The following is an 8,481-nucleotide window of genomic DNA, read 5'->3' as shown; positions in this document are numbered from 1 at the left end:
TCAGAATCTCCGAGAGCGAGAAATCGTGGAGAATCCGCTTCAGGCCAAGGATGGCATCTAGAGAAGCGGAGAGAAGTCTCAAGTTCCTTGACAAAGAATGGGATGGATTTCCCCTCAATGAGAGGGGGTATTTATAGGTGTTTGGGGGCCTTAGAAGGCTTCTTTTTCGTCCATGTGGGACTAGGAACGCATGTGGCATCAAGCGGAGGCGCACGGCGCGCGCGGCGCACAAAGAGGGGCGCACAACGCGCGGCGCGCAGGTCATCTGGCGCGGCGCGCGGGTGCGCGGCGCATGCAGCGCGCGGCGCGGGCGCGTCGTGGCGCGGCGCGCGCCTGCCTGGCGCGGCGCGCTGTCTTGATGGCGCGGCGCGCTGCTTGTTGCGCGGCTGGCCGGCGCAGCTTGCTGTGCGTGCGGCGAATGGCTCGTCTTGCCGGACTCTTGCGGGCCTTTAGGGGTCTTCGAATACCATTCTTACCATGCGAAATATGAAGGGTTCTACTCGACGAGAGTGGCTCGACTCGAAGAACAACTCAAGGCTCGACTTGAGGAACTACTCGAGGCTCGACTCGAGGAGAACGACTCGAGGCTCGACTCGAGGAACAACTCAAGGCTTGACTCGAGGAACAACTCAAGGCTTGACTCGAGGAGCGACCCGAGGCTCGACTCGAGGAACGTGATGATTTGGCACGAGGACTTGTCAGTCGACTCGTGACAGAAGGCTTGCCGCTCTTCAGGACCTCCGGCCTGACCATCGGCCCTTTGAACGGCGTGTCTTCTTGGCGTCTCGGGTTTTCCGAAAACGACCGACAACATTAGCCCCCCAAGTTTATCGCTCGGGAGGCCCCGGGCGGTGAACTTTTAGTTGTTTCCGCCGGGTGTTTGAGGAAAATTTATCTCCCAGGGCTTCGGGGCTTCGCTGTCGCGAAGCTTTTGTGAACATAGAGAATATTCTTGCGAATGCTAGTGCTCTCTCTCGCTTTTCCGTTTCTCTCGACACGAGTGTGTGATCGACACGTGGAGGAGGATCCAAGCGGATATGAGACGTAGCTCGACGTGGGCGAGGCAGACGCATTTGCGTCCATCGCTCTAGCCCCGGAGCAAAGGGGACATGCGTGGGCAAGCGGGACACGCATTTGCGTAGAGGCGGCCCGGCGTGTCGCGGCTCGTTGATTTTTTGGCGAAGTCATGCCCAAGTCTTTCTTCGATGGCATTTTTCTTGATAATATCATCAATCCGGAGTCCATGGGACTCGACGGTGACTAGCAGGGCGACGATTGTGTAATTGTGACTTATTAGGGGAAGATCATGGCTTCCGTCTCGGCCAGCTTGGAAGGCGACTGCACTTTTGCATTTTGCAAAGGCGTGCTCATTCCGAGGTCTCGAAGACGGAGGTTGATGCTGCGGGCTGATGCTTCGAGAAGACGGAGTGGCACCTGGCGGAAGGCTCTGCCGCACCGGAGGGCTTCGACTGCTCGGGGCTAAACGCTAAAAGTTTTACCACGCATCAAGCATAAGTCGGTCTCACGGGGCATCCGCCATTCCTACCTTGGTGACGCTTCTTCGTCTGCGTTCGCAAGATCGGCCCTTATTCCCCAGGCGCGAGCGCGGGTCTCTTCTTTGGCTAACCTGTTATTCAGGTTGCTCTAGCCGTTTGTTCGAGGAGCGGGACTCGACTCGAGGAGCGAAGCTCGCCTCGAGGAGACTGACTCAAGGCTCGACTCGAGGAGCGAAGCTCGACTCGAGGAGACACAATCAAGTCTCAACTCGAGGAGCAAAGCTCAACTCGGGGAGCCGACTCAAGTCTCAACTCGAGGGGCCAGGCTCGACTCAGGGAGCCGACTCAAGTCTCGACTCGAGGGGCTAGGCTCGACTCAAGGAGATTGGCTGCACTTTAAGGAATATGACTCTACTCGAGGAGCGATGCTCGACTCGAGGAGTATGACTCGATTCGAGGGGCAAGACTCAACTCGGGGAGAATGACTTGATGAGTGATGCTCGACTCGAGGGGGATGACTCAAGGAGAGTGACTCGACTCGAGGAGCATGGCTCGACTCGAGGAGGGTGTGACTGGACTTGAGGAGGATGTCTTGACTTGAGGAGCAGTGCTCGACTCAAGGAGAATGATTTGACTCAAGGAGCAAGACTCGACTCAAGGAGCGTGACTCGACTCGAGGAGCAAAGCTCGACTCGAGGAGAATGGCTCGACTTGAGGAGCAAAGTTCGACTCGAGGAGAATGACTCGACTCGAGCGAGGAGTGAACCTCAACTCGAGGAGACTGACTCGACTCGAGGAGCGAAGCTCGACTCGAGGAGGATGGTTCGATTTGAGGAGCAAGGCTGGACTCGAGGAGAATGACTCAACTCGAGGAGCGAGGCTCGACTCAAGGGGAATGACTCGTCTCGAGGAGCGAAGCTCGACTCGAGGAGAATGGCTCGATTTGAGGAGCAAGGCTCGACTCGAGGAGAATGACTCAACTCGAGGAGCGAGGCTCGACTCAAGGGGAATGACTCGTCTCGAGGAGCGAAGCTCGACTCGAGGAGAATGACTCGACTCGAGGAGCAAAGCTCGACTCGAGGAGAATGGCTCGACTCGAGGAGCAAAGTTTGACTTGAGGAGAATGACTCGACTCGAGCGAGGAGTGGAGCTCAACTCGAGGAGACTGACTTGACTCGAGGAGCGAAGCTCGACTCGAGGAGGATGGTTCGATTTGAGGAGCAAGGCTCGACTCGAGGAGAATGACTCAACTCGAGGAGCGAGGCTCGACTCAAGGGGAATGACTCGTCTCGAGGATCGAAGCTCGACTCGAGGAGAAAGACTCGACTCGAGGAGCAAAGCTCGACTCGAGGAGCAAAGTTCGACTCGAGGAGAATGACTCGACTCGAGCGAGGAGTGAAGCTCAACTCGAGGAGACTGACTCGACTCGAGGAGCGAAGCTCGACTCGAGGATGATGACCTGACTCGAGGAGCGAAGCTTGACTCGAGGAGGATGACTCGACTCAAGGAGCGAAGGTCGACTTCGAGGAGAATGACTCGACTCAAGGAGCAAAGCTCGACTCGAGGAGGATGATTCGACTCGTGGAGCGAAGCTCGACTCGAGGAGAATGACGTGTCTCGAGGAGCAAAGCTCGACTCGAGGAGAATGGCTCGACTCGATGAGCGAAGTTCGACTCGAGGAGAATGGTTCAACTTGAGGAGCGAGGCTCGACTCAAGGGGAATGACTTGACTCGAGGAGCGAAATTCAACTCGATGAGAATGACTCGACTCAAGGAGCGAAGCTCGACTCGAGGAGGATGACTCGACTCGTGGAGCGAAGCTCGACTCGAGGAGAATGACTTGTCTCGAGGAGCAAAGCTCGACTCGAGGATATAGGCTCGACTCGAGGAGCGAAGTTCGACTCGAGGAGAATGGTTCAACTTGAGGAGCGAGGCTCGACTCACGGGGAATGACTTGACTCGAGGAGCGAAGCTCAACTCGATGAGACTGACTCGTCTCGAGAAGCGAAGCTCGACTCGAGGAGGATGACTCGACTCGAGGAGCAAGGCTCGACTCGAGGAGCGAAGTTCGACTCGAGGAGAATGATTCAACTTGAGGAGCGAGGCTCGACTCAAGGGGAATGACTTGACTCGAGGAGCGAAGCTCAACTCGAGGAGACTGACTCGACTCGAGAAGCGAAACTCGACTCGAGGAGGATGACTCGACTCGAGGAGCAAGGCTCGACTCGAGGAGACTCGACTCGAGGAGCGAAGTTCGACTCGAGGAGAATGATTCAACTTGAGGAGCGAGGCTCGACTCAAGGGGAATGACTTGACTCGAGGAGCGAAGCTCAACTCGAGGAGACTGACTCGACTCGAGGAGACTGACTCGACTCGAGGAGCGAAGCTCGACTCGAGGAGGATGACTCGACTCAAGGAGCGAAGCTCGACTCGAGGAGAATGACTTGTCTCGAGGAGCAAAGCTCGACTCGAGGAGAATGGCTCGACTTAAGGAGCGATGCTCGACTCGAGGAGAATGACTCAACTTGAGGAGCAAGGCTCGACTCGAGGAGCGAAGTTCGACTCGAGGAGAGTGGTTCAACTTGAGGAGCGAGGCTCGACTTAAGGGGAATGACTTGACTCGAGGAGCGAAGCTCAACTCGAGGAGACTGACTCGACTCGAGAAGCGAAGCTCGACTCGAGGAGGATGACTCGACTCGAGGAGCGAAGCCTTAGCTAGTTCACGCCGAGCGGGGTTCTTGCTCAGAGGCGGGGTTCGCGAGTTTTTGTGAGCAGCTTCAATTAACTCGCATGGAACAGGGATTCTCCCAAGGTGAGCGTGATCGTGTTTATTTGGCGATGGCGAAGATGGCATGAACTGCGCCTCGTACGGTGATTCAGGTGCGTTGCGATTTAGTCATCATATGCAACGCCTCGTGGCGACTCAGAGCGTGTTGTGAGAGATGGTTTTGTGCGTCGTTTAGGTGTCTTAGGCACATCGCAAGGGATGGCCAAGATGCGCCATGCAGGCTTCTTAGGTGTGCCGTATAGGCGTTTTAGATGAGCCATGTAGGCATTTTGGTTGCGCCATGTAGGCGTTTTAGATGCACTATGTAGGCGTTTTGAGTTACGCCCTGTATGCGTCTTGGGCTGCGCCATGTAGGCGTCTTACGTGCGCCATGTAGGCGTCTTAAGCGCGCCATGTAGGCGTCTTATAGGTTGCGCCTTTACGCGTCTTACGTGCGCCATGTAGGCGTCTTAGGTTGCGCCATGTAGGCGTCTTACGGGTTGTTCCTTTACGCGTCTTACGTGCGCCATGTAGGCGTCTTAGGTTGCGCCATGTAGGCGTCTTACGGGTTGCGCCTTTACGCGTCTTACGTGCGCCATGTAGGCTTCTTAGGTTGCGCCATGTAGGCGTCTTACGGGTTGCGCCTTTACGCGACTTACGTGCGCCATGTAGGCGTCTTAGGTTGCGCCATGTAGGCGTCTTATGGGCTGCGCCTTTACGCGACTTACGTGCGCCATGTAGGCGTCTTACGTGATGCGCCTTTACGCGACTTACGTGCGCCATGTAGGCGTCTTAGGTTGCGCCATGTAGGCGTCTTACGTGCTGCGCCTTTACGCGACTTACGTGCGCCATGTAGGCGTCTTAGGTTGCGCCATGTAGGCGTCTTACGGGCTGCGCCTTTACGCGACTTACGTGCGCCATGTAGGCGTCTTAGGTTGCGCCATGTAGGCGTCTTACGTGTTGCGCCTTTACGCGACTTACGTGCGCCATGTAGGCGTCTTAGGTTGCGCCATGTAGGCGTCTTACGGGCTGCGCCTTTACGCGTCTTACGTGCGCCATGTAGGCGTCTTAGGTGCGCCATGTAGGCGTCTTGGGTTGCGTCGTGTAGGCGTCTTACGGGTTGTGCTTTTACGCGTCTTACGTGCGCCATGTAGGCGTCTTAGGTGCATCGCGAGGGACGGCTTTAGCCTGCATCTCGGGGATGTCTTACAGCGCACCGCGGGGGCGTCTTAGCCTGCATCGCGGGGATGTCTTACGGCGCGCCGCGGAGGCGTCTTAGCCTGCACCGCGGGGATGTCTTACGGCGCGCCGCGGAGGCGTTTTAGCCTGCATCGCGGGGATGTCTTACGGCGCGCCGCGAAGGCGTCTTAGCCTGCATCGCAGGGATGTCTTACAGCGCGCCGCGGAGGCGTCTTAGCCGGCATCTCTGGGATGGCTTATGGCGCGCCGCGGAAGCGTCTTAGCCTGCATCTCTGGGATGGCTTATGGCGCGCCGCGGAGTCGTCTTCAGCCTGCATCTCTTTGATGTCTTATGGCGCGCCGCGGAGGCGTCTTCAGCCTGCATCTCGTGGATGTCTTACGGCGCGCCGCGAAGGCGCCTTGGTTGAACGCTCGTTCCCGTTTGTGTTCGGGTGTTTTGTCTTGGTGGAGCGTGCTTTCTTTTTACGGAGCGTGCTTTCTTGAGGATTTTGAGTGTACTTACCATTGCCTATGTCACTAGCCCCCCGAGTTTTGAGTTTACAAGTGTAATCTTTGATGATTGAAAATCTTTGATAAAGCGGGTTTTGAAAGAAAAACATCGAACTTTAATATTGCAAAAATTTGAAATCCTAAAACATTGGCTCGTAGGCCTTATTGAATGTTGGAAAGCAAAGAAATAAAATGGGGGGAGTGCTGGCTAGTGGTAGTAGTCTCTCAAGTTTTCCGCATTCCACAGGCAACGGATCAGTGTCCGTGTATTTGATGTAGCGTGTCTCGTCATGTATGACTTGGTAGACTTTGTGGGGTCCCTCCCTGTTTGGGATGAAGACGTCGGCGCCTTGCACTTGAGTGTCATGCAGAGGTCTTCGTGGATTTCGCGGAGGACCTTGGTCGACTCAACGCTATCACTGATTCGGGAGATCGTGTTAACCGTCTTTCTAGCGGTTTTTCCATCGATTCCTTGGATGTAGCATGTTCTGGCTTGGGATTGATCTCCAGCCATGGTGCCGATTCCATCCTCGGTGGGGAACTTCACCAGTAGGTGGTATGTTGAAGTGATTGCCCTAATTAGTTGGTTCAACGTGTGTCGCCCAACGATTACGTTGTAGGGGGACTCTTGGTCGACCACTAGGAATGGGACCATGTGAACGACGTCAATGCCTCCGGGAGTTCCGAAGGTGACCGGTAGATCGATGATGCCTTCGGTCATGACTCTCTCCCCAGTGAACCCGAATAAAGGTGTTTGGGTCGGAGTTGGGCGTAGCCCCCCGAGCTTCATGCACTCTAAGGTGGACTTGAATATTATGTCGGCAGCACTGCCGTTGTCGATGAGAACTCTTTTCACCAAGTTGTTAGCCACTTGGGCTTTGAGAACTATCGCGTCATTGTGCGGATGCACAACTCGCTTGGTAAATCGTCTAGTGAGACACGGACGGAGGCTCTTCGTGCGTAAAGTTTAAGGCTCGATTCGAGGAGCGAAGCCCGATTCGAGGAGAGTGACTTGTCTCGAGAAGCATGGCTCGACTCGAGGAGAACGACTCGACTCGAGGAGCGAGGCTCAACTCGAGGAGAATGACTCGACTCGAGGGGCGAAGCTCGACTCGAAGAGAATGACTCGTCTCGAGGAGCAAGGCTCGACTCGAGGAGAATGACTTGACTCGAGGAGCGATGCTCGACTCGAGGAGAATGACTCGACTCGAGGAGCGATGCTCGACTCGAGGAGAATGACTCGACTCGAGGAGCAAGGCTCGACTCGAGGAGGATGACTCGACTCGAGGAGCGATGCTCGACTCGAGGAGAATGACTCGACTCGAGGAGCAAGGCTCGACTCAAGGAGAATGACTTATCTCGAGGAGCGAAGCTCGACTCGAGGAGAATGACTCGACTCGAGGAGCGATGCTCGACTCGAGGAGTGTGACTCGTCTCGAAGAGCAAGGCTTGACTCGAGGAGTGTGACTTGTCTCGAGGAGCGAGGCTCGACACGAGGAGAATGACTCGACTCGAAGAGCAAGGCTCGACTCGAGGAGAATGACTTGTCTCGAGGAGCGAAGCTCGACTCGAGGAGAATGACTCGACCCGAGGAGAATGACCTGTCTCGAGGAGTGTGACCCGACTCGGGGAGCAAGCTCGATTCGAGGAGAATGACTCGTCTCGAGGAGCGATGCTCGACTCGAGGAGAATGACTCGACTCGAGGAGCAAGGCTCGACTCGAGGAGAATGACTTGACCCGAGGAGCGATGCTCGACTTGAGGAGAATGACTCGACTCGAGGAGCGATGCTCGACTCGAGGAGAATGACTCGACTCGAGGAGCAAGGCTCGACTCGAGGAGGATGACTCGACTCGAGGAGCGATGCTCGACTCGAGGAGAATGACTCGACTCGAGGAGCAAGGCTCGACTCGAGGAGGATGACTCGACTCGAGGAGCGATGCTCGACTCGAGGAGAATGACTTATCTCGAGGAGCGAAGCTCGACTCGAGGAGTGTGACTCGTCTCGAAGAGCAAGGCTCGACTCGAGGAGTATGACTCGACTCGAGGAGCGATGCTCGACTTGACCTTGCAGCCAGTCAGTTGCGGTACCACGCGTTCTTCGCCTTTAGTTGGCGAATACTCTCCTCCAGCTCCACGATGCGGTTGTCCCTGCTATCAGGAGATGGAGATGGTGAGCGGGTCGAGCTCTCTTCGTGGAGCGACTCTTCGTCACCATGCGCTCGGGAGCGCAAGAAGTATTTCTTGGTCGCGGTGATGTTTTCGGGGTTGTTCACGCCCTCAGAACGTACGGGTGGTTGAGTACTCATCTTTTCTCAAGTTCGAGAAAGTTGAGTTTGTAGAAGAAAAGAAGAAGATGAACAGAAGGGATTTCGGGCTGAACAGGTCGGGAAGTCCCCTCCTTCTAGCGCCAAAATGTTGTCGCACGAAAATGAACAACTATTAAAAACCTCGGGCGGTTCGATCCAAGGCCGGACCAAGTGATCGCACCCGGGCCAAGAGTGTGAACTCGATAGTCTCGAGCTAGGGT

The sequence above is a fragment of the Urtica dioica genome, chromosome 4, assembly GCF_054948205.1.
Source record: "Urtica dioica subsp. dioica isolate 48M chromosome 4, U.dioica_male_clone48M_v1_H2, whole genome shotgun sequence".
Taxonomy (NCBI): Eukaryota; Viridiplantae; Streptophyta; class Magnoliopsida; order Rosales; family Urticaceae; genus Urtica; species Urtica dioica.
This window is presented reverse-complemented; position numbering follows the sequence as displayed.